The following is a 23,280-nucleotide window of genomic DNA, read 5'->3' on the forward strand; positions in this document are numbered from 1 at the left end:
AACCATCTCTTGAAAATGTAATCATCCTCAAGGAAAAAAGTGTAACTGGACCTAAGTCCAGCAGTCCACTACCCAAAAGCCAGTCTTGAGAGACAAGATTTGGTGGAAGGAAAAATTGGATTGAATCAAGTGCCAGAGGGCTTGTGAAGATGCTGAACTCAAGTCATAAAGACCATCTCAAATTTTAAAGTTTATCATAAGGTTTTAAAAGGGAAACTTGATATGGGAGACATGCAGGACTGGTGCAGAGTGTAAGGTCCGAGTGTCTTTTTCTGCTGGCTATCTTGGGTACTCGCCCATCTGAAGATCTGGTTGGCATTATCTTGACTTTAGCCCAATGATGGTGGATTGATAGTTCACAATTCCTCCTAAAGAGAATTCTACCATTAGGGCTCCATGCCTTGTTTCAAAAGATTAGTCTTTTGAGTTTCTTAAGGAAGAAAATAATTAAGTGAGTGTGCATTGCTGGGGTGGGGGGGTGGGGGAGTGTCTAGAGAGGTAAGGAATGAAGGGGTGAGGGAAGGAAAGGAAGAAAAAGAGAGTAAGTGATTTAAAAATGTATTTTTAAAACTGAGGTCCCCAATTACAAAAGTACACCGACCTCCCAATTTCTGTGGGAGGGTAGGAACCTGACATTGGTAGGCATCCCACTCCAAGTTGCAAAACTACTGCTTTTCATAAAGATATGAGAAGTTTGTTTTTCCTTTGGATAAAGCCAAAGGAAACACAGATGGCCAGCCCAATGACCAAGAATCCAGGATGAACTATGTGTTGTCACATATGTCACACTGGTGCTGTGAAGTCCTTTGATTTGAGGACTAGTTATTGTTTATCTTGGGAACATATATGTAATGGGTTGTATCTGCTTGGCTATATAAAATGAGATTTCTTTCTGTTTTTGCAATCTCTTAGCAATTATTGTGATGCACATCACGTCCTGGTTTAATGCTATTCAATAATAAAATTATTTTTTCTTTTTTATCTTATTGGAGCAATTTTCTGGGTTGGCAGAAGGGTTCATTTTTAAGTATATTTCTTTAACAATAGTTTTAAAAGTGTGAAGTTGGAATCAAATATTGTTTTAACAAATGAAACGGAGGTCCAGGGAATGTTACTGACCTATCAAGGCTGACAAAGCTGATCAGAGCCATGTTTAGAAGCAGTAGCTACTACTTTCAACATAGTGCGCTTTCTGTACTCCATGGCTCTTGTCCACATTCAAAAGCTTAATTGTTTTTGAGTGTTCCCAATACGCATAGCTAATAAATCCAGGGTAATAGTTTTTTCCATGCTTCACTGGAAGCGAATCAGCATGATTTGACTTCTAAGGTTATTGACATTTTCTAAGTGATGGCTGCTCACTGTAATGTGTACGAACCTATTTAACAGAATTAATGAAAATCTAATCATTTCTGCATTTTGAAGATGCTGAGTTAAGAGAAAGAGAGAAAAACAAAAAAAGAGGGGAGCAAAAGCACTGCAAAGATGAATTGATTTATGAATATCACCCTAGCTATTCCAATAGGATATGACATGAAACATAATTATAAGATGAAAACATACATGTGTATTAATCTTAATGAGAGAAATTCAGAGAACTGATGCATAACTACAGGATTGAGAGCTAACAAAAATAGAGAGTAATAAATGTTTTACTCCAGTAGTTTTGACTACTCAGGGGAAATAGATTTGGAATAAAAATGAGATGTGCAAACCGATCTAACTTGTACCAATATATACTGTAAATTAAAAAAATTAAACAGCCAATTTCTAAACTAGCATAGATGAGAATAAAGAAATGTGAAGGTCTGTTGAATCAATCTTTCAAAAGACTGTGATGCATAAAAAATTGTGCTTAAAAATTTACTTCCATGAAACAGATTCTTAAAAAATATCAAAGGAAAGCTTCTAACCTGCAATCAGGGTACTTAAATTTAGATTAGAAGAGGCAGTTGATGCTCTTTCAATCCATTTTGCTATTATTATGCACGCTAAAGCATTAGAAGGAAAAGAGTTAATAGCTGAGGAGAAGGGGGGCAGGTTTGAACTGAATGATTACCCTCATTTTAATGTGTGAACTTGACCAAAGAGTAAAATATTTGGATTTTTGAGGAAAAAGGGCATACAGGAACAGGAGAGATAATAACCTCACAAATGATTTCACCAAAGTGTTCTATATAATTTACTATTGCAATATTTGTTTTTCAAAAGTAGTATCACGTATCAAAAGAATGATGCTTATTTCTTATCAGTCTGATCTTTGTTAGATAAAGCAAAAACAGTGATGTGCAGAAACTCTTTAGTTTTAATTTGCATTTGAATGTAAGTAAATTAATTAGTATTACATTCACCTCTTTTGCTACTTATAAAGTGGTTTTGTCTTGTGTCGATCTGTATATCTGTAATTTAAATGTTATTTTAAACTCCTAAGTTTCATCTGTAATTCAAATTTGCATTAATTTACTGAACGTGTTGTTATGGGTGGGTCTTTGTTCTTAGAGCTCCCAAGATGGTGGTAGTCGGCTCCCAAGATGGTGGTGGGCCATTCCCAAGATGGCGGCAAGTCTTTTGTTCTCTGACCTGAGGTTCTTGGCCTCACGGATTCCAAGGAATGGAACCTTGGGCCATGCGGTGACTGTTATAGCTCTATTAGAAACTAAGGGTCACAGAGGAGAACTGTGGAACCCAGCGACTAGTGTTCAGCTCGAATAGGACGAACCCGGGTGCTTAGCCATGCAGGAACAATGGCAAGCCTCTAGCCCGAATGGGAGGGGCAATGGGTGCCTCGCTGGATCAGAAACACAGCGGACACCCTGCTGGGTCTGGAGGGGTGGAAGTCAATGGCGGGTCTGTGATGGCTGCAAACAGCAGTGGTGGACAGTGGGGGAAGGCTCAGCTCCAGCAGGAACACAGACCAGAAAAGCATGCAGTTACAAGATTTAATAGAGTGAAAACAGAGCTCCCACACGAGGGGAAGGGACCCAAAGGGGTTGCCCACTTCTGGCTCGAATGCCTGGGGTTTATATCCCAATCATTGTCCCTCCCCCGTGCTCTCAGATGATAGATGATTTGACTATTTCTTTACTTCCTGCTTTTAGCCTAATTGGTATTTTAGTGAGCCCTCTTTACTACCTGATTGGTCAGGTGTGAGCTGAGTTACAAGTCCCATGTTTAAAGGAGGGTGCGGTCACCTTCCCCAGCTAGACTTAGGAATTCTTAGTCGGCTAGTCCTGTCTCTCAGTATCCCAATAAATTGGTGACATATAGAGGTGTGAAGTTTAAAAGAGTAAATCATATTTTGTTTAGACTTGTTATTTTGAACATTTATTACTTAACAGAGTTGGAGGAAGAAATGAACTATGAAAATACTTTAAATATTTGAATGTACTAATGCCTTTAAAATCATTTTATAAATCACAGAACATCCATTTTGATAATAGATACTCTAACACAAAATATCAATTTTATTGTAATATTGGTAGTGGCAAAATACTTGCTTTGCCATTTAAATAAAATTTAAAGTAAGCCTTCATCCCAGAGTCACATTTTAATAATTGTAAACTAGCAGAAAATAAGAAAACATGATTGAAGCAATTGCATAAGACATATTGAGAGAATCCACATTCAGCTATGGTGTACATGCTTATTATAGGAATAGAGGCCGATTTTAGAAAATGGAGAACAAATTAAGTAAAAAAACAAAAAAAAACAAAAAAACTTTATACTCACCAAGTATAGCCATCATAGCATATTTGCATTATGTATATTTCCTGTCACTATATTTTCTATGCCCAAATTGTGATTAAACTCTAAGTACAATTAAAATGGTTATTTTCAGGCCAGCCGTGGTGGCTCATGCCTGTAATCCCAGCACTTTGGGAGGCCAAGGCAGCTGGATTGCTTCATCTCAGGAGTTAAGAGACCAGCCTAGGCAACATGGCAAAACCCTGTCTCTGCTAAAAATGCAAAAATCAGCTGGGCGTGGTGGCAAGTGCCTGTAATCCCAGCTACTTGGGAGGCTGAGGAAGGAGAATCACTTGAATCCGGAGGCAGAGGTTGCAGTGAGAGGAGATCATGCCACTGCACAGAGGGAACGACAGAGGGAGACAGAGCCTGGGCGACAGAGGGAGACTCTGTCTCAAAAAGAGAAAAGAGTGATTTTCTAGCTTGATATTATATTGCAAAAATTGTCTCATGCCATTAAAATCCTTCAAACATCTGTTTATACTGCCTAAAATAGTCTTTTGTATAGATGTGCCATAATTATTTTTTGATTATTGAAATTTTGACTTATTTACATTATCTTCTTCTATACACAAGATTATGATGAAGATTTTTTAACATATTTTTATGTTTAAATGTGTGATGATATACTTAGGAAAGATATCAGAATAAGAATAATTAAGTTAAATTACATAGGGATTTGTAAGTATTTTGATACAAACTGTTGAATGCTTTCCAGATGTTCAAACCAATTTATATTCTGTACCAACTTTTCAACACAAAATCATATTTAAAAGTTATTTTCCATATGTTAAAGCATCAGTTTCTTCATTTGCTGCAACAACTACAGAAATACAGTATTAAATATATTCATTAAACATTTTTTTGTTTAATTGCTTATTCATTATTAGATTTCCCTATTTTTCACATTTATTTTAAGAGAGTGTATGTGTGTGTGTGTGCTTATGTGTCTGTATATGAGAGACAGAATACAATATTAAACTTGGCATTGAAAAATAACCTTCCAATTAAAAAAAATGTTAATTTATGTTCTTTTTGACATTAAGAAGGTTTAGTTATTTTTCATTCAGATCTATCAACATTTTCTTTAATAATTGCTTTCCTTTTTTAAATAATTAACAAATTGCTTCCAATTTAGCAATAAATATTTCTTTAACTTATTTTTTAAATAATTTATTTAAATATTCACTTTTTTGTCTATTTGAAACTGATTTTGGTTTATGGCATTAACACTACTGATTACTATGTTCCTTCTCCATTGGTTCATGATAGTTCTTTCAGCATGAAATCAATGTTTATAACCATTAGAGTCTATTTTATGGCAGTTTACTATATTCCATGAATTTGCCTGTTAAATATGATATTGTAAGAGGTTGTTATTATACTGATTGATTATACTGTGTTGTTTTATATAGCCCAATTTAAATTATTTCATAGCTTATAATTTATTTTAATATCCAGAAAGTCATGTCACTTCTCATTACTCTTTCTTTTCCAAAAATTCTTAGCTATTATTGCCTCTTTATTTTTCCAGGTGAAGTTTATAGTTTTTTAAAAAAGATGAGAAATAAATAATTTGTTTTTGTGTTGGAAATATAAACTATTTAAAAAAGAACCACAGTAGTTGATCTCCTCATCCAGACCATGGTAAATCTCTCCATTTATCAAAGACTTACTTAGACTTACTTATTATCTCTGAGGAAAAGTTTCAGGGTTTTATTTATATATGCACATAGCTTGAAGATTATACCTAGACATTTTATGTTTTTCTCTTTCTGTTTTTTTTTTGAACTTAGATGAATTTATGTATTTGCGTATAAGAAATGACAAAATGTTATTTAAAAATGATTAGCAACTTTCAAAAATGGCATTTTTCATATTGGCGAGCTCCAGGTGAAACTGGTATAGTCATGTGTTACGGTGGGTGCTGAGGTGGGTCGTAGTAACTGCTAACACTTATTTAGTGCTTACACTTTGCTAGACTTCATCTTAGCACTTTCTTTATTTTTTTGAGATGGAACCTCGCTCTGTTGCCTAGGCTGGAGTGCAGTGGCTCACTGCAACATCCACCTCCCAGGTTCAAGCGATTCTCTGCTTCAGCCTCCCGAGTAGCTGGGATTACAGGCGCCCGCCACCATGCCAGGCTAATTTTTTTGTATTTTTAGTAGAGATGAGGTTTCACCACCTTGGCCAGGCTGGTCTTGAACTCCTGACCTTGTGATCAACCCGCCTCAGGGTCCCAAAGTGCTGGGATCATAGGCGTGAGCCACCAAGCCCAGCTAATCTTAGCATTTTCTAAGTGTGGTGTCATTTAGACTAAGCAGTAGCAATATAAGGCAGGCACTGCTATCACAGAAAGTTCAAATTCAAGTAAAATAACCCAAGTTTAATTAAGTGGTACTGCTGCCAGAACTCAAAACTAGGCAGTCTAACTCCACAATCTGTGCCAGTAATCATTAACTTTTTGTTTTTTTATTATAATAGTTTTATTGAAATAGAGTTTATACACCACAAAATTTACTTACCTAAAGTGTACAATTCAATTGTTTAGTATATTCACAGAGATGTGCAATTGTTAATCAATGGTAGGACATTTTATCACCCACCAAAAATGACCTGTACCTATTAGCAGTCATTCTGCATTTTCTCTTTAGCCATTTCCAGCCCCTGGCAACCACTAAACTACTTTCTGTGTCTATGGATTTGCCTATTCTGGATGTTTCACAAATAGAATAATAAAATATATGACTTTTTGTGACTGGCTAATTTCACTTAGTATGATGTTCTACAGGTTCACCCATATTGTAACATGTATTAGTACTGAATACTCTTTTATAGACAAATAATATTCATTTGTATGATTAAATCACATTGTTTATCTGTTCATCAGTTGATGGACATTTGGGGTTTTTCTATTTTTGACTGTTATAAATAATGCTACTATAAACATTATTATTATTACTATTATTATTATTTCAGACGGAGTCTCACTGTCACGCAGATTGGAGTGCAGTGGCACGATCCTGGCTCACTGCAACCTCTGCCTCCTGGGTTCAAGCAACTCTCCTGCCCCAGCCTCCTCAGTAGCTGGGACTACAGGCCTGTGCCACAATGCCCAGCTAATTTCTGTATTTTTAGTAGACATGGGGTTTCACCGTATTGGCCAGGCTGGTCTTGAACTCCTGACTTCAGGTAATCCATCTGCCTCGGCCTCCCAAAGTGTTGGGATTACAGGAGTGAGCCATTGCGCCCGGCCTATAAACATTCTTGTTCAAATTTTTGTGTGGCTGTATGTTTTTCCTTTGGTATATACCTTGGAGTGAAATTGCTGAATCATATGGAAACTCTATGTTTAACATTATGAGAGATTGCTGAACTGTTTTCCAAAGCACTGAACTATGACACATTTCCATCAGCAGTTTCTGAGGGTACTGTCATATTCTGTTTGTGCTGCTATAACAGAATACCTGAGACTCTTCTAATTTATGAAGAACAGAAATGTGTTTTCTCACCTTGTGATCCGCCTACCTCGGCCTCCCAAAGTGCTGGGATTACAGGCGTGACCACTGCGCCCGGCTCAACTCTGATCCATTTTGAGTTAATTTTTGTGTAGCATGTGAGGAAGGAGTCCAACTTCCTTCTAATGCATCTGGATGTCTGGTTATCACAGCCCTGTTTTCAAACCAGAATTTGATGTTGTCAGTAACTAGTCCAGTGTCCTTTATCATACATACATGAATGCATACACATACACTTACAGCCTTTAATAGCTCCGGATTTCTCTTAGTGTAAAGGTGTAAATCTTTAACATGATTTACAAAGATCATGCTCATGCCTGTCAAATTACATGACTGCAAGGGACCATTCACCTCCCAGGCTTCATTTGGTTTTTTAGCTCTTGCCGCCATTGTCATCAATTAGATGCCTAAGAAATGTGTTTTCTTTCACTACTGGGTCTTTGCACATGTTATGCCATTCTCATGAAATTTTCTTTCCTTTTTTTCTATTTTAATCACTCACACTCATCCCTCAGAGTTCAGCTCAGTTGTAATTTCCTTAGGTAAGCCTGTTGGCATTCTTCCTTAAGTCGAATCTCCCTAGAGCACTGGTGTACCTGCCTGTGGCTGTATTAAAACAAATTAAGCTTACTTTTGAGATTTTTAAATTTTTTTGTGTCTCCCACATGGGCTTATGTAGTCCGGGACCATGTTAGCTTTTTCACTTCATTATATTCCCACACCTGGAACTCTGTCGGGACCCTAGTTAGGCTCTATTAATATGGATTAAAATAATGAATGAGAACACCTCCTCTATGCAGCAGTTGTGGAATTCTTTGTTAGGATTAGGGTGGTCTTGTTTGCATCTGCTGTTTCCATAATTTTTTTAGAGCAACAATTTACTGAGTGTTTGTTGTGTGTTTGACACTGTTCCAAACGCTTTAGATGTAGTAGTAAACAAAACAAAAATGTCTTCACTCATGGAACTTATCATGGAATACAGATCATAGGTGATAAAACTGAGCATAATATATAAGTAAGCTATATTGCATATTTGAAGAATACACGGAGATTTGAAAATGGAAAATTAGAGCAAGTTAGGGAGTTTGGATGTAGGTAAGGAGAGTTGCAGTTTTAAGTACTTTGGTTGGGGTAGATTCTGTTAAGAAGGTGACAGTCAAAAATGTGAAGGAGGAATTTAGCTTTACAGATACATTGGAGAAGAGGGGGATTTTTTTTTTTTTCCGGGCAGAAGGAACAGTTAGTACAAAAGGCCTGCTGCTGGAAGCACATTTGGTATTGGAGCAAGTATGAAGAGGTCATTGTGACTGGAGCCAAGTGAATAAAGTCATCAAGAGAGCAGTAGAAGAGGGATTCTGAGATGTAAAAGGTGGGGAAGGGAGTGTAGATTATACATCCTCTCTGAGGCCACAAAAGGAATTTGCCAAGATTGATGTGGAAAAACATTTCTGGGTATCTCATCAGAGTGGCATGATGTGGCTTATACTTAAATGATCATTCTGGCTGCTGTGCTGAAGATAGACTGCAGGGGATAAGGGTATAATGAGGTGGATGAGTTAGGAGGCCTTTGCTGCAGATTACCTAGATAATACCAGGGGAGCTGTTGAGAAGCGGCTGGATTCCAAGTATATGGTAAAGGTAGAGCCAAAGGGTTTTCTGACGGATTGGATGTTGTCCTGAATCTGTAAATATCATTTTTAAGCTGGTCCAAATCACAAGTCAATCCATGAAAGGTTGCTTCTAAAATGTTGAAAAATTTTCATTCAGTTCTACTAGTTATTAACTTAATATCTAGAATGAAAATGTTATGAAAAAAACCCTAAACAAGCCAAAAAAAAACCCAAAAAAGTGAAAACCCCAAAAATACCTCCTCCCTAAAATGCTTACTTGTTTCTTCAACTGAATGAAAACCCACTGATTTTTTAATAACATTATGCACATACTCTAAGATTGGCAATAGAGGAAATATTTTCTTATGCAGAAGCAAGATTCTAGTCATCTCTCCACACTACCCTAATTTTTTTTTTTTTTTAATAATATTACCACTGTCACTGTCTTCTTGATTTCAGGAAAGTTGTTTCTTCCTATTTAACCTCTGGCCTAAGAGGAGGAGGTTGGGAAGACACACTTTTCTTAATTCTTTTTAGCAACGTATAGGCCAGGTGAAAATATTTCAGTAAGACTCAACTAAATGTTTGGAGAAGACAAGAAAATATAAAAACATGCAATTAGAAAAAATAGTTTACAATACAGAGTTTTACTCAACTATTCCTTGAGGTTCTGTTTTTTTTTTTTTTTTGAGATGGAGTCTCGCTCTGTCGCCCAGGCTGGAATGCAGTGGCATGATCTCAGCTCACTGCAGCCTCCGCCTCTCGGGTTCAAGCAATTCTTCTGCCTTAGCCTCCCGAGTAGCTGGGATTACAGATGTGTACCACCACGCCTGGCTAATTTTTGTATTTTTAGTAGAGACGGGGTTTCACCATATTGGCCAGGCTTGTCTCAAACTCCTGACCTCATGACCCACCCACCTTAGCCCCCCAAAGTGCTGGGATTGCACGCATTAGCCACCGCGCCCGGCCTCCTTGAGGTCCTGGACAGAGAATATTCCTACCACAGTCCTTGGCTTCATGTGAAGTCTTTCATCCCTTCACCAAAGAAGAGCCTCAACTTACCTGGGCTCCTTGGTGTCTGAGTCCTATGGAGTGAGACTCAAGAAAAACAAAATGACTTCCTGCTCTGTTATCCAAACCCTCTTTCCAACTTACTGTTTCCCCTTGAAATATCTGCCTTTTCCAGTGTGATGAATAGCATGGCTTTTCAGGGATAGAGAAGGATAAGAAAGTGTCTTTACTCTGGGCAACCCAGACATTCAGTCAGTACACAGGACATTAAGCTAGCATCTGTACAGGAGACACAGGGACTAACAAAAGAGTGGGTGGTTTTAAAATTGTATTTAATTAATTAATTTATATTTTGGCTACAGATGGTATTTCTGAGGAGATCAAGGTGATTTGCTTTTCTCTAACATAGTGTGAAAATTAATTTGTCTTCACAGAATTGGAAAAATGAATGTAATTTGACATATGTCTTGAGTCTGGTTGGCTTCTGAGAAACTTGTGTGCATATCATCAGTATGCATCTTAAGAACTGATATGACCCTACTTCAGCATTGTGAGAAGACATGCATTCTCTTCTTATAAATAATGTGGATCTTACATGTAAAGTATTATAAAGATTAGCTGTTTAACAACTTAAATAAGCTTGTGAATAATAAATTAATAACAATGTTATGCTAATACGTAACTATGATATTTGCTGAACAAAATAAATTTGCCTACTTTGGAAGCAGATTGGGTGGTTTAATATATCAGCAAAAGAGTGTTTTTAAAAAATATCAAAGTTCTGTGAATCAAAACGTTTATTTTAGGACAGTTAGTAATGTTTTGTTTGCCAACTTATATTACAGTCTCTGTCTTAAGTGTTTCCTTGCAAATAAAATGACAATACTGCCTTACATTTTATTACTTTAGAGTTTGCAAAATATCTTCATTATAATATTTCATTTAGTAGACATGCCTATGGGAACATTACTTCCAGAATTAAAAACATTATTTTTGTTTTGGTATATTTTTAAACTACAAATGATAGAAAGGCAAGTAAATGTAAGTTTTTCTCTAGTTATTTGTTCAAATGCTAATTTAAAACATTTGTACATTTCTAATACAAACATTCCTTATTTGAGAAAAAATGGATTTCTTAAAAACAAAATGCATTTTAAAGCAGAGAGACAGGGCATTGAGCTGAAAATGGTGGCTGGAAGTTGGGATCTGTAAGAGAAGTTGAATGTGCCCCGAGGCATAAAGCTGCTAATTTTGTTTTATTGGATTTTACTGTAGCTATTAATATATTTTGCTGGAGATTTATGTGATCAATTTATCTTATGGCCAGAACTAATTCCCTTAGTATATTTTATTAGAATATGTGACTTTTTCTAAATTTAGCTTTATTTTTCATATTTTTCCATAAATGGCAAAGATTCTATGTTTCCAGACATGTTAAGTATTGCAAGAATTATTTGAGCACCTAAAGATAAATAATATCAAAATAGTGTCATTGTTTCCCTTAGTTTCTCCTTCTCCCCCACAAATAAACCAAGAGGTATTTAGTTATACTATTGCATGTCTCTAGCTTTATCGGATTCTTCCATGAAAGACAAATGGATTACATTTTTGGTTGTGTGGCTCTCGTTGCCCTATTGCACTTTTGATAATATTTGCCTGTGACAAGTAGTTATTTTTCATTACCACATTCAATCATGGGTAATAAAATATTTTAATAATGGTGAATGTGAAGTTAATTAATAACCCGCAGGTATGGCAGCTGGACAGGATTGCTCTCCATCTCAAACACAAGGAAAACAATTCCATCGGTAGTTATAAATTTGCATATGAATGTCAAATATATGAGGTTTTGAATAAAAATCATTTCTGAGTAAAAGTGTACATCGGCAAGCTGTATTTAAGTTCCGTATTTATAGATAAATTATTTCAGAATATGTTAGTTACTATGACAATCATAATCAGAGTTCTTCAGTTAGGGAACTCTTGTAGTGCGTCAGTAGGTATCAGTATTGAAATATTTGATATTATTTAACATGTTTTGCAACTTAGTTGAATGTATATGTGGTTTTACATATATTTAAGACATATAGATTAGTGAAATTTATTTTGGAATGAGTAGTTGCTTTATGTATTATAAATACAGAAATATTATGCAAAGTAATTTTAGGTTTATTGGCATGCAGCGTATCTATATCTTCCTTCCTTCTTTCTCTCTTTGGTTCCTTCCTCTCTTCCTTCCCCTCTTTTTTTTGTTTTTGTTTTTGTTTGAAACACAGTCTCTCTCTGCACCCAGGCTGGAGTGCAGTGGACCTATCACAGCTCACTGCAGCCTGGGCCTCCCAGGCTCAGATGATCCTCCCACCTCAGCCTCCAGAGTAGCTGGGACTAAAGGCATGCACTACCACACCTGGCTAATTTTTTTGTATTTTTTGTAGACCTGGGGTTTCGCCAGATTGGCCAGGTTTATCTCAAACTCCTGGCTTCAAGTATTCCACCTGCCTCAGCCTCCCCAAATGCTGGGACTACAGGCATAAGCCACCATGCCTGCCTGGCCTCTTCTTCCCCGTCTCAATCTTCCTTCCCTCTCTCTTTCTTTCCCTCTCTCTCCCTCTCTCTTCTTCCTCTTTTCTCCTTCCTCTCTCCCTCCCTCCTTTCCTTCCTTCCTTCTCTTTCTTTTCTACTTTTTCTTTCTTTCTGCCTTCTAATACCCATCTTGTTTTTTGCAAAGTCAGCAAAAAACAGACAAAATAATAAAATCTTTAGTAACTTTTTCAGTCATTTTCATGTATTCTCCCATATGTGGCCTTCTAGAAAAAAGAAAAGGCCATTGAAAGAGTGGAATAATATTCTTCTTCTTCTTCTTCTTCTTTTTTTTGAGACGGAGTCTCGCTCTGTCACCCAGGCTGGAGTGCAGTGGCGCGATCTCGGCTCACTGCAACCTCCGCCTGCCGGGTTCACGCCATTCTCCTTCCTCAGGCTCCCGAGTAGCTGGGACTACAGGCGCCCACCACCCCATCTGGCTAATTTTTTTGTATTTTTAGTAGAGACGGGGTTTCACCATGTTAGCCAGGATGGTCTCGATCTCCTGACCTCGTGAACCGCTGGCCTCGGCCTCCCAAAGTGCTGGGATTATAGGCGTGAGCCACTGCGCCCAGCCGAGTCCATTTGGGAATGGCTCAAGTTGTTTACCCATGTGAGACATAGAATTTTTGATTCTGTCATTCTGTTATAGATGCATTGCTTGTGTTGCTCAATCTATTCTTTTTAGGTATGAAAGGGACTATCATTGTTATTGTTCATTACTTATTAGGAGAGGAGCAGGTGATATAGAGAAGTAACAAGGCCTGGTCAGATAGGGCCCTTCCTTGTGGGACCTTTGAAAGGCTTTCATTTTTACTGTGAGCAACAAGGATTGTGAGCAGAAGAGTGACATGATTGGAATTACATTTTATCCCTTTGGCCACTGAGTTTCTAACTCACTATTGAGGGAAGGGTGAAAGCAGGGAGGCCAATTTGAAATCGATGAAATAATCTAGGCAAGAGATGATGCAGGCCTAGACCAAAATAGTTGCTGTACAAATGCCATGAAATGCTCATATTTGGTGGGATATGGAGTGAAGGTAGGAGCAAAATTTTACTGACGGACTAGATATCTGTCCTTAGAGAAAAGAGGACCCTGGATATTTTCAAGACTTTTACCCTAAACTACTAAAAGGTTAGCACTGCTGTAAAATAAGATCAGAAAGACTGCGGCAAGACAGGTATAGGGAAAGATCAAATTTTCAGTTCGGAAGATTTTGAAGGTGGACTATCTCTTAGCCATTTATGTGGTGATCTTTTCTAGGTAGTTGGATATAGGAATTTTGAGTTCAAGGGGCAGTTCTGTCTGGGAGATTTAAATGTAGGAAACATCACTTAACAGTGTATTCATAAATCATTATCTAGGTGAAATTACATAAAGATAAAAGGGGATGCACTGAACCTGATGGTACTTTCCTGTACAGTTGAGAAAAGGTGAAATCAGCAGAAGACCAAGGGATGCATTGGGAGGAGGAGAACCAGGAGGAGGACCATGTAATGGAAGCCAAGTGAAGACAGTGTTTCCCAGTGCTGGTGAGTTAAGTAAGATGAAGACTCGCACTTGACCATGTAGCCGTGTGGAGGGTATTGATGATTTCTGGTTTCCCAGAAGGGACAATAGAAATAATTACATATCGATAGAGGAATCCTAAAATTACACTTTGTGATTTTCCTCACCTTGAGAGCTCTCATATCTCTGGCAATGTCTAAATCTTTTATAGATATTGACTCATTTACTCATCCATATAAACTATAAAGTACAATCCTTTATTATCCTCACTTTAGAGATGTGAAAACTGAAATCAGAGAAGTTAAATAATTGGGCCATGTTATTACATGGCCAGAAAGTAGCAGAGCTAAGATTTGATCTCAATTTTTCTGATTTTAGAGTCCACAGTCTTAAACACTGCACTATATACTAGCTATGAAATAAAGGAAAGTTAAACATGATTTATATATGATCCTAAGTAGTAGAATTTATATAGGATTTTTATATTTTTATGTGATCTATATTACATATTATTCTAAGTAGTAGGATAAAAAAGCAAAAATGGCTACCATGTAATCATCAAAGAATGCTAAGTTCAGAGTGTTTTAGTATCACGTTTTTTTCTAAATATTTTTTCCTTTAATAAAGAGTTGAGCCATTAACTATTAGGCACTGTGTTTTTGTTTGTTTATTTGTTTGATAGAGGTCTTGCTCTGTTTCCCAAGATGGATTGCAGTGGCCTGATCATGGCTCACTGCAGCCTCTACCTCCCAGGTTTGAGCAATCCTCCCACCTCAGCCTCCTGAGTAACTGGGACTTCAGGCATCTGCCACCATGCCTGGTTAATTTTTAAAACTTTTAGTAGAGACAAGATCTCCCTACGTTGCCCAGGCTGGTCTCAAGCTCCTGAACTGAAGTAATCCTCTTGCCTTGGTCTCCAAAGGTGCTGGGATTACAGGTATGGGCCACTGTGTCCAGCCAGCACTGGCTTTTAATAAGTGCCACTGAAAAGTAAGTCAGTAAGAAACAACCCTTATCTCCAGGTGGTAGTAACTGAAAATGAAAGTAACAGAAAGTGAGAACATGGGGTGTGATTCTTGTAGTCTGTATTTTGCTGGTTTTTATTAGTTTTGAGCCTCAATTTGAACCTTTTGTACTGGAATCTAAAGATGAAGTTTCCCTGATGGCAAAATTACAATCCATCACTCACTAATGTCATTTCTTCCATGAGTCACGTCCATCCTGAAGGAAAGTGCTTGAACTAGGAACATGTACCTTTATTACATGTAGGAGCAAAGACCATAATCCTATTATTTACTTCACCCCCATCTAATGCCTCTTAGTAATAGGGATGTTTATTATTTTTTAAACCAGAAGTTCACTTTATTGTATCCATGTAAGTCTGTCTAGTTAGATTGGAGTAAACTGAATCCACTTCTGGCCAACTCAAGATACAATTGAAACTTAATTGAATACGACCATGCACCGGTCATAATGGTATTTTGGTCAAGGATGGATTGCATATACAACAGTGGTAATATAAGGTAATAATGAATGGAGTTGAAAAATTGCTATTGCTAATGCTGTCATAGCCATTGTAATATTGTAGCACAAGACATTAATCACATTTCTATAGTGATGCTGGTGTAAACACACCTATTGCATTGCCAGTCATATAAAAGTATGGCAATACAATTATGTACAGTACAAAACACTTGATAATTCTAATAAATGGTTATGTATTTATTATACAAAACTTTTTACCATTATCTTAGAGTGTTCTCTTTCTACTTAGAAAAAAGTTAACTCTAAAATAGCCTCAGGTAACTGTAAACAGCCTGTTAAATAGCAAGTCCTTCAGTAGGTATTCCAGAAGAAGGCATTGTTATTACAGGAAATGATAGCTCCATGCGTGTTGGTGCCCTGAAGACTTACAAGTGGGACAGGATGTGGAGGTGGAAGACAGTGATACTGATGATCCTTACCCTGTGTAGGCCTAGGCTAATGTGTGTGTTTGTGTCTTCGTTTTTTTTTTTTAGACGGAGTCTTGGAGTCTTGCTCTGTTGCCCAGGCTGGAGTGTAGTGGCGCAGTCTTGGCTCATTGCAACCTCCTCCTCCCAGGTTCAAGCGATTCTCTGGCCTCAGTTGCTCAAGTAGCTGGCGTTACAAGTGCATGCCACCATGCCCAGCTAAGTTTTGTATTTTTAGTAGATATGGGGTTTCACCATGTTGGCCAGGCTGGTCTTGAACCCTTGACCTCAGGTGATCTGCCCACCTCGGCCTCCCAAAGTGCTGAGATTACAGGCATGAGCCACTGTACCAGGCTTACATCTTAGTTTTTAATAAAGAAGCTTAAAAAATAAAAAAATATGCAGAAGCTTATAAAATAAGGATATAAAGAAAATATTTTTGTACAGGTGTACAATGTGTTTGTGTTTTAAGCTAAGTGTTTCTTCAAAAGAGTCAAAAAGTTTAAAACATTAAAATGTTTATAAAGCAAAAGAGTTACAGTAAGCCACAGTTAATTTATTATTGAAGAAAGAAGAATTTTTAAAATAAATGTAGCGTGGCCTGAGTGTACAGTGTTTGCAGAGTCTACAGTGTTGTACAGTCATGTCCTAGGCCTTCACATTCACTCACCACTCACTCACTTGCACACCCAGGGCAACTTCCTGTCCTGCAAACCGCATTCATGGTAAGTGCCCTGTCCAGGTGTACCATTTTTAATCTTTTCTACCATATTTTTACTGTACATTTTCCATGTTTAGGTAAGTTTAGATACATAAATACTTACTATTGTGTTCCAATTGTTTACAGTATTTAGTAGAGTAACCTGCTGTACAGATTTGTAGCCTAGGAGTAATAGGCTATACCATATACTAGGTGTGTAGTAGGCTACACCATCTAGGTTTGTGTAAGTACACTCTATGTGGTTTGCACAATGACAAAATTGTCTGAGGACACGTTTCTCAAAGTATATCCTCATCATTAAGTGATGCATGATTATACTTGAGCTGTAGAATGCTGATTACATCATTTGCCTGATCTCAAAAGCTCATTGAAACTTCCTATTCTTTCATGAGTTATATCCATTTTTTTCAATCAAAACATGAAATACTCCATCAGTCTGTATCCGAATTAACTATATTGTCTGCTGTTTCCTTAAAATGAACATATTTTCAACTCACTGCTTCAGTCAGCCTTAATCTTTGCTTAAGCAATTTTTTTCCAATCTCTATTCCAATCATAGTCATCTTTCTTTTCAAGTCTTTCATTAGGAGAACTTTTTTCCTTAGAATTAATCACATTATTTCCTATTTCTGCCTCAGTGTTTAAAAACTTAATATCTACAGATTTTATTGTACTTCACTGTGTATAACTAAATTATAGCTACAGCATTTTAATCCACTCAGACCTACTATGACACCTTAAGAAATTGAACTTCTGGGCCAGGTGCAGTGGTGGCTCATGCCTGTAATCCCAGCACTTTGGGAGGCCGAGGCAGGCGGATCACCTGAGGTCAGGAGTTCGAGACCAGCCTGGCCAACATGATGAAACACCATCTCTACTAAAAATACAAAAATCAGCCAGGCATGGTGGCAGGTGCCTGTAATCCCAGCTACTCGGGAGGCTGAGGCAGGAGAATCACTTGAACCCAAGAGGTGGAGGTTTCAGTGAGCTGAGGTCGCACCACTGCACTCCAGCCTGGGCGACAAGAGCAAAACTCCATCTCGAAGAAAAAAAAATTAAACTTCTGGTGTGTAACAGGGAGTTATTGAGAAATTCAAACAGGTAATGATGTTTGAGGTTTTTGAAATGTGAGTGTAGGAGCGGTATAGTGTTTGGATTGGAGGAGGGACAGACTGGCCTCAGGGAGGCCAGTTAGCACAAGACTGAAATAGTATTGTCAAGGAATGATTAGCCCTGAATTACAGAAATAGCAGTAGGAGTGGGAAAATACTGAAAACATTTGGGACATGTCCAAAACATTTAACATTTTTCTCTATTATTCTAGCAGGTTGGAAGACATGACAAGTGAAAATCTCCCCTCTAGAATCCGTTTTCGTCACCTCTACTATTGTACTGCTGGTTTCACATATATCTTATAGATTGAGGGAGTTGGGCTGGGTGGGGAGACAGGTCTCTTTTCTGGCTTTCTAATTCTGCTGTATATCCTGCAATGGCTTAATTTATGGTGGCTGGCTTCATATTGAACAAAGGCCCTGTGACCAGGTCATTTTCTGGGAGCAGAAAGACAAAGAGGAATTTCGTTCTTCTCCCTAAACTCAGCACTGCATCAACCTTGATGCCATCTATTTAATGGGCATAGTTTTTCAACCTTGTTTATTATGATGAAGTTTCAATTGCTAGACCCATTTAAGACTTGTAGGAACAGAATGTGTCTTCTTGCTTCTAGGACGGAGTTCCTCTCCTGGTTTCTTCAAGACTTTATTTCTAGTTCAATTCCAACACCCTGCGCACTGGGACTCTGCTGCTGAGTAATAATGCCTGTGCTCTTCTCCAGTCACAGGCCCTTGTTTTTGCATTTCACAGTAACTGTTCTGTGATAATTGCAAGGTCAGATTTTCTGGTCATTATCTGTTGCTGACTTGTATTTATTTCTTCACTTATGTGTTCAAATATGTTCAGTTATCAAAAACCTATTTTGTATAAATTACTCCACTGGCATCAAGGAGAGAATGCATAGAAATAAAAAAATTCCCTGCCCTCAGTAAACTTACACACTGGAAGAGTTGACTGAAAGTTGGTTTCACTGCCTTTCCAGTCTGACCTGTGAGAGATTACCATAGATTCTTCACTCTAAGTTCTTCTATGAAAATATTACATATGTAATACATAAAAATATTAAGTTTTTATATAAAAATGAAAATAGAGAAAGTAGAATAAAAAAGTAGAAGCTTTCTCCACTCACAGTTGCATATACAAACATACCCGTTCTTTGTAGAAGGAACCATTATGAAGAATTTCATGTGTCCCCCTACACTACTTTTTCTTTGGCTTTAGAAAGTATATATTTATGTATATTAAAGCATATACATTTTTATACATAAATGAGTTTATATTACTATAGAGCAATTCTACTTAAAGCATGCTTTCAGATTTCAATGAATCTTTGTTTTAGATACCTTCCGTTAATTAGATTTTGCAATACTTTAAAGTTAATCAAATAAGGCAGTGCCACCTAATTATAAAAAGCTAATACCAGTTCTAAATTATGTGCTAACGCTATTCTAATATAAAATACACATTAAGCCAAACTCAAAAACTCTACCTCTTAAATTATTAATGTGTGATGCTGGTTAACCAGACAATTTTTACATTGATTTGAACTCAAAGAAATTATCTATGTAAAGTGGCTTAAAGTGGAAAAGTCTCCTTATTTTGATATCAAAGTCGTAGGGAGGTGATAAATATTTTTGATGTCTTTGGAAAAAATCAACTCAATAATGATAGTATTTTAATTTGCAGTGGACTGGAATTCAAGGTTCCATATAAAGAACTGTAGTTGTTTATAAAATAGTCAGAATATTGTGGAACATTGTAATATGCAATGATATGGCTTTTATGCAAACTAGGTACAAGCTGATGGCTCTTTCCTTTGTGATTGAATTATTTGCTCCACATATAGCCTGTTCAATCTTGAAAATTAAGTCAAATCCCAAGTATTTTCTCTTCCCCTGATCACTTAGTTATAAGAAATATTCGTATATTCTATTGTGCATTTCTTAGTTTTGATCTTCAACCTTAAATACCTTGGCTTTGCTTTTGTTACATAGTTTTAATTTACTGTTTAACTTGAATTATGCCATTATACTAAAAGGGATTAAAGAGAATATAGCAAATTAAAGTGTGGATTGGATGGTAGCTGTTTCAGTGTAATACCAAAGCTGGGTTTCCACAAGTATTTCCTTTTATTTCTATTTTGTTCCTTTTATTGCATTAATTTAATTTATTTTCTTATTTATGTATTGGTTAGCTTTAGTGATATTTGTTCCTTGGCAACTCTAATTTATATAGCCTGTATGTGAGAACTGAGAATGATAAGAAAAAAAAAAAGAATGATCGTAATAGAAAGGAGAGCAATTGTGTACAACTGGAACTTCTAATATTCAATGACATTACAATTTCAGGTTTATATTAAGTTCTCAGATTAGAATTTTATATAAAACATTGATGCCTATTAAAATATTTATTTGATATAGAAATGATACATTAGTATAAATTCTTGAATTATCAATTTATAAGGTTATTAGTTGGATACATATTTATAAGATAATATCATATCATCATCCAATAATTGTATTATTTTACAACTTCTCTAACTTAACCACTGAACACCCTAAGAGCCTGTTGACATGGGTTTTTATCATTTCTGTAATCTAGTTGGATGAGTAATGTGCTAATCTTTGATGAAAAGTTATGCTTCTTTTTAGGGGGCCGCAGATGGTGTGGAAGTAGATTGGTTAATTTGTGTCACAGTTTTAAACAAGGATCAGGAAAAATATGTTTTCACAATAAAAAACATTTTTTCAGAAAGAAAAACGTATGTAAGAGTGAGAATCGTATGCCTCAATCTAGCTTTGAGTTTGGAAATTATACATCAAGAACAGAGTGGATAGAATCAAGGCAATATTTAAGGTTATTAAACATAGGAAACAGATAATAAAATGGAACAAAGATCCTTCTTCATGGCTATATATCAAATAACATCATTTTAAATTTGTATCTATTTTGAATTGCTGGTAATGCTGCCATCTTGTTGCTGTACTACAAGATGAATAAAGAGCCTGGAAATAGTCAACATTTATTAGCAGGGTTTTCAAAATATGTTCTTAAATTTAAACTTCATCACCTTTCATGTGCCACTTATTATCTCTTTTATTATCTACCTCACCTAAATTCTCTGGAAGCTGCTTGGTAAATTAAAAGGAAGATATTGAGCATATCAATAATTTTTTAGAGCAAGCATTAAAATCCAGTGGTGTGTAGTAATAGATTTTTTATGGGAGATATTATTTAGCTTTCCCTTATTGCTTCTAGTTATTTGTGTTCAAGAAAAATGTTTAGAGAGGTTCAATAGATGTCTATTGTCCCCCACAACTCTGACCCCCACACTCTAAAACAAGAATATCTCAAATCTAGGGTGTTGAAGAAAGAGGAACAAGAGGGTATCACCAAAAATTTTAATCACTTATTTGTATGTTACGTTTCACAAACTACCTTGAGAGACTTAATTTTATATAATGCAGATGTTAGTAGTTCAATCTCTAGAAGCAGAAAGACTGGAGTTTGAAATTTGGTTCTGTCACTTTTCCCCAGTGTGATCTTACACCAATGATTCTAGTCCTTAATTTCTTCATCTACAAATTGAAGAAAATACCAGTTTTTACTTTATAAAGTTGTGGTGAGCATGAAATAAATGTTATTGCATGTAAAGTTTATAGAAGTGTACAGAGAAGGCATATCAAAAGCATACATATTAGCCATTATTTTAATATTCTAATAATTTGTTAACCTAACTTATTTACCACCTAAAAAATTTGGTTGGTTTCCCGTTGTCTACCAGACACAGCCTGAGCTCTTTGGTGGACCATTTATGACACTTTATAGTCTGATCCTGAGCTCTTTGTTGTACCATTTATGACACTTTATAGTTGGATCTAAACATCCCTTTCCATTCTTACCTTCTGTAAGTACCAAAAAGGATGTGGGTGAGTAAACATCACACACTTTTGGATATAGCTTTACAAGACTATTCATCATTTCTAAGTAGATCATTTCCAAATGACATGAACTGTTTGCATAAAAGTGATCTTTGCCCATATTGCCTGCTAAATGTTTTCCACTTGCCTCCACTGGGCATGGATTATGACTTAGGTTAATTCTTAACTCTTCTTGTAAACCTTTCCTTGTTCTGGGTACTCCAGTCATAATTAATTAGTTTGTCTTTTGTGTTCTTATATAATTTAAAAAATATTTATATTTCAGTGCTATAACCAGTACTGTGGTAATTTGTAACAATTTATCTGCCACAAAATTGTAAATTCTTCATGATCTTGAAAGGTTCAAGCTCCATGTCTTGTATTTATCACAGTTCCTAGGACACAGTAGGCATTTGATAATGTTTTCAGAAACACAAACTCATGGAAATTAAGAAAAATGGGAGACATATTAAGAACTTAATAAAATCTTAATAAAGATTACTATGTACTGAATGATGGTGGCTCCCCCAAATTCTTATGTGGAAGCCCTAACCCCCAATGTGATGGTGTTTGGAGGTGGGGCCTTTGGGAGGTGATTAGGTTTAGATCTTGAGACAGAGAGCTTTATGATGAGATTATTACCCTTATAAGAAGAAGGAGACAGAGAGCTCCTTGGAAGGGCCATGTGAACGCACAGCTAGAAGGTAGTTACAAGCTGGGAATTAGACCCTCATCTGGAAATAAATCTGCCATCATCTTGATCTTGGATTTGCCAGAACTGTGAAAGACAAGTATCTATTGCTTAAGACATCAAGTCTTGGTATTTTGTTTTAGCACCCCAAGAAGGCTAAGAAAAACATATTATTTGGTGTTTTCATATTAGGTAGAGAAACATTTTTTAGATGAAAGCATGTCTATTTTGGGACTGGGATCCTCAAATAGAGGATATCACTGTTTTAAAATTTGAAAACTTTAATAGAAGTTAATATAGGCAAAATAAAAGAAACATGTTGATGATCAAGTGATCAAGGCAGGCCGGAGTGAGGTATAAGAAACCTAGTTTATAATACAGTGGATAGTAAATAAATATTTGTAGATGACTGCCCCATAATGAATGGATGCATTGATTAATAAGTGAAAACCTAGTAGGCCTCCCTCTACTGAACTTCAGTGTTGGCATCATGAGATGTCTCACTTTTAAAAAAATGTTTCCCATTGAGTTTCTCTTATTCTTTGTCAGTTGAAGAATATTAAGTTAGTTCCATCAGGTTTAACCTCACAACCTTGCACATTTCTGTAGTTATTCCAGATATGAAGTTCTGTTAAGTTAGTCTCCTAGCAAGTTGTCCATTAATTCTGAATTCAGACCAAACTTTAAAGTTATCAATAGGAATAAAGCTAATGAAGTCTATAGTTCCAAATAAAATTGATGATTATTCGTTAAATTACCAAGAGAGAAATATCCAAAATTTTCAAGGCAATTATATTTATGTACATGCATTTGACCACAGATTTTGAGACAGGTACTTCACAATATCATTGCATTTTGAACGATTAACTATTCATGATTTCATATATTCATGCATTATCAGGTCATTTATTTT

General features: G+C 36.4%; 1 long non-coding RNA gene across 1 annotated transcript in view; it reads left to right on the plus strand.

Annotated features, from left to right (window-relative positions):
- Positions 1-23,280, plus strand: part of LOC130541476 (uncharacterized) — a 250,192-nt gene that overhangs the window by 217,770 nt on the left and 9,142 nt on the right. Inside the window, exons 4-5 of the long non-coding RNA XR_008955534.2 lie at positions 10,318-10,480; positions 13,829-13,996. This is a non-coding gene — a long non-coding RNA (uncharacterized LOC130541476). The remainder of the gene's footprint in view (positions 1-10,317; positions 10,481-13,828; positions 13,997-23,280) is intronic.

The sequence above is a fragment of the Pan paniscus genome, chromosome 3 (assembly GCF_029289425.2).
Source record: "Pan paniscus chromosome 3, NHGRI_mPanPan1-v2.0_pri, whole genome shotgun sequence".
Lineage (NCBI taxonomy): Eukaryota > Metazoa > Chordata > Mammalia > Primates > Hominidae > Pan > Pan paniscus.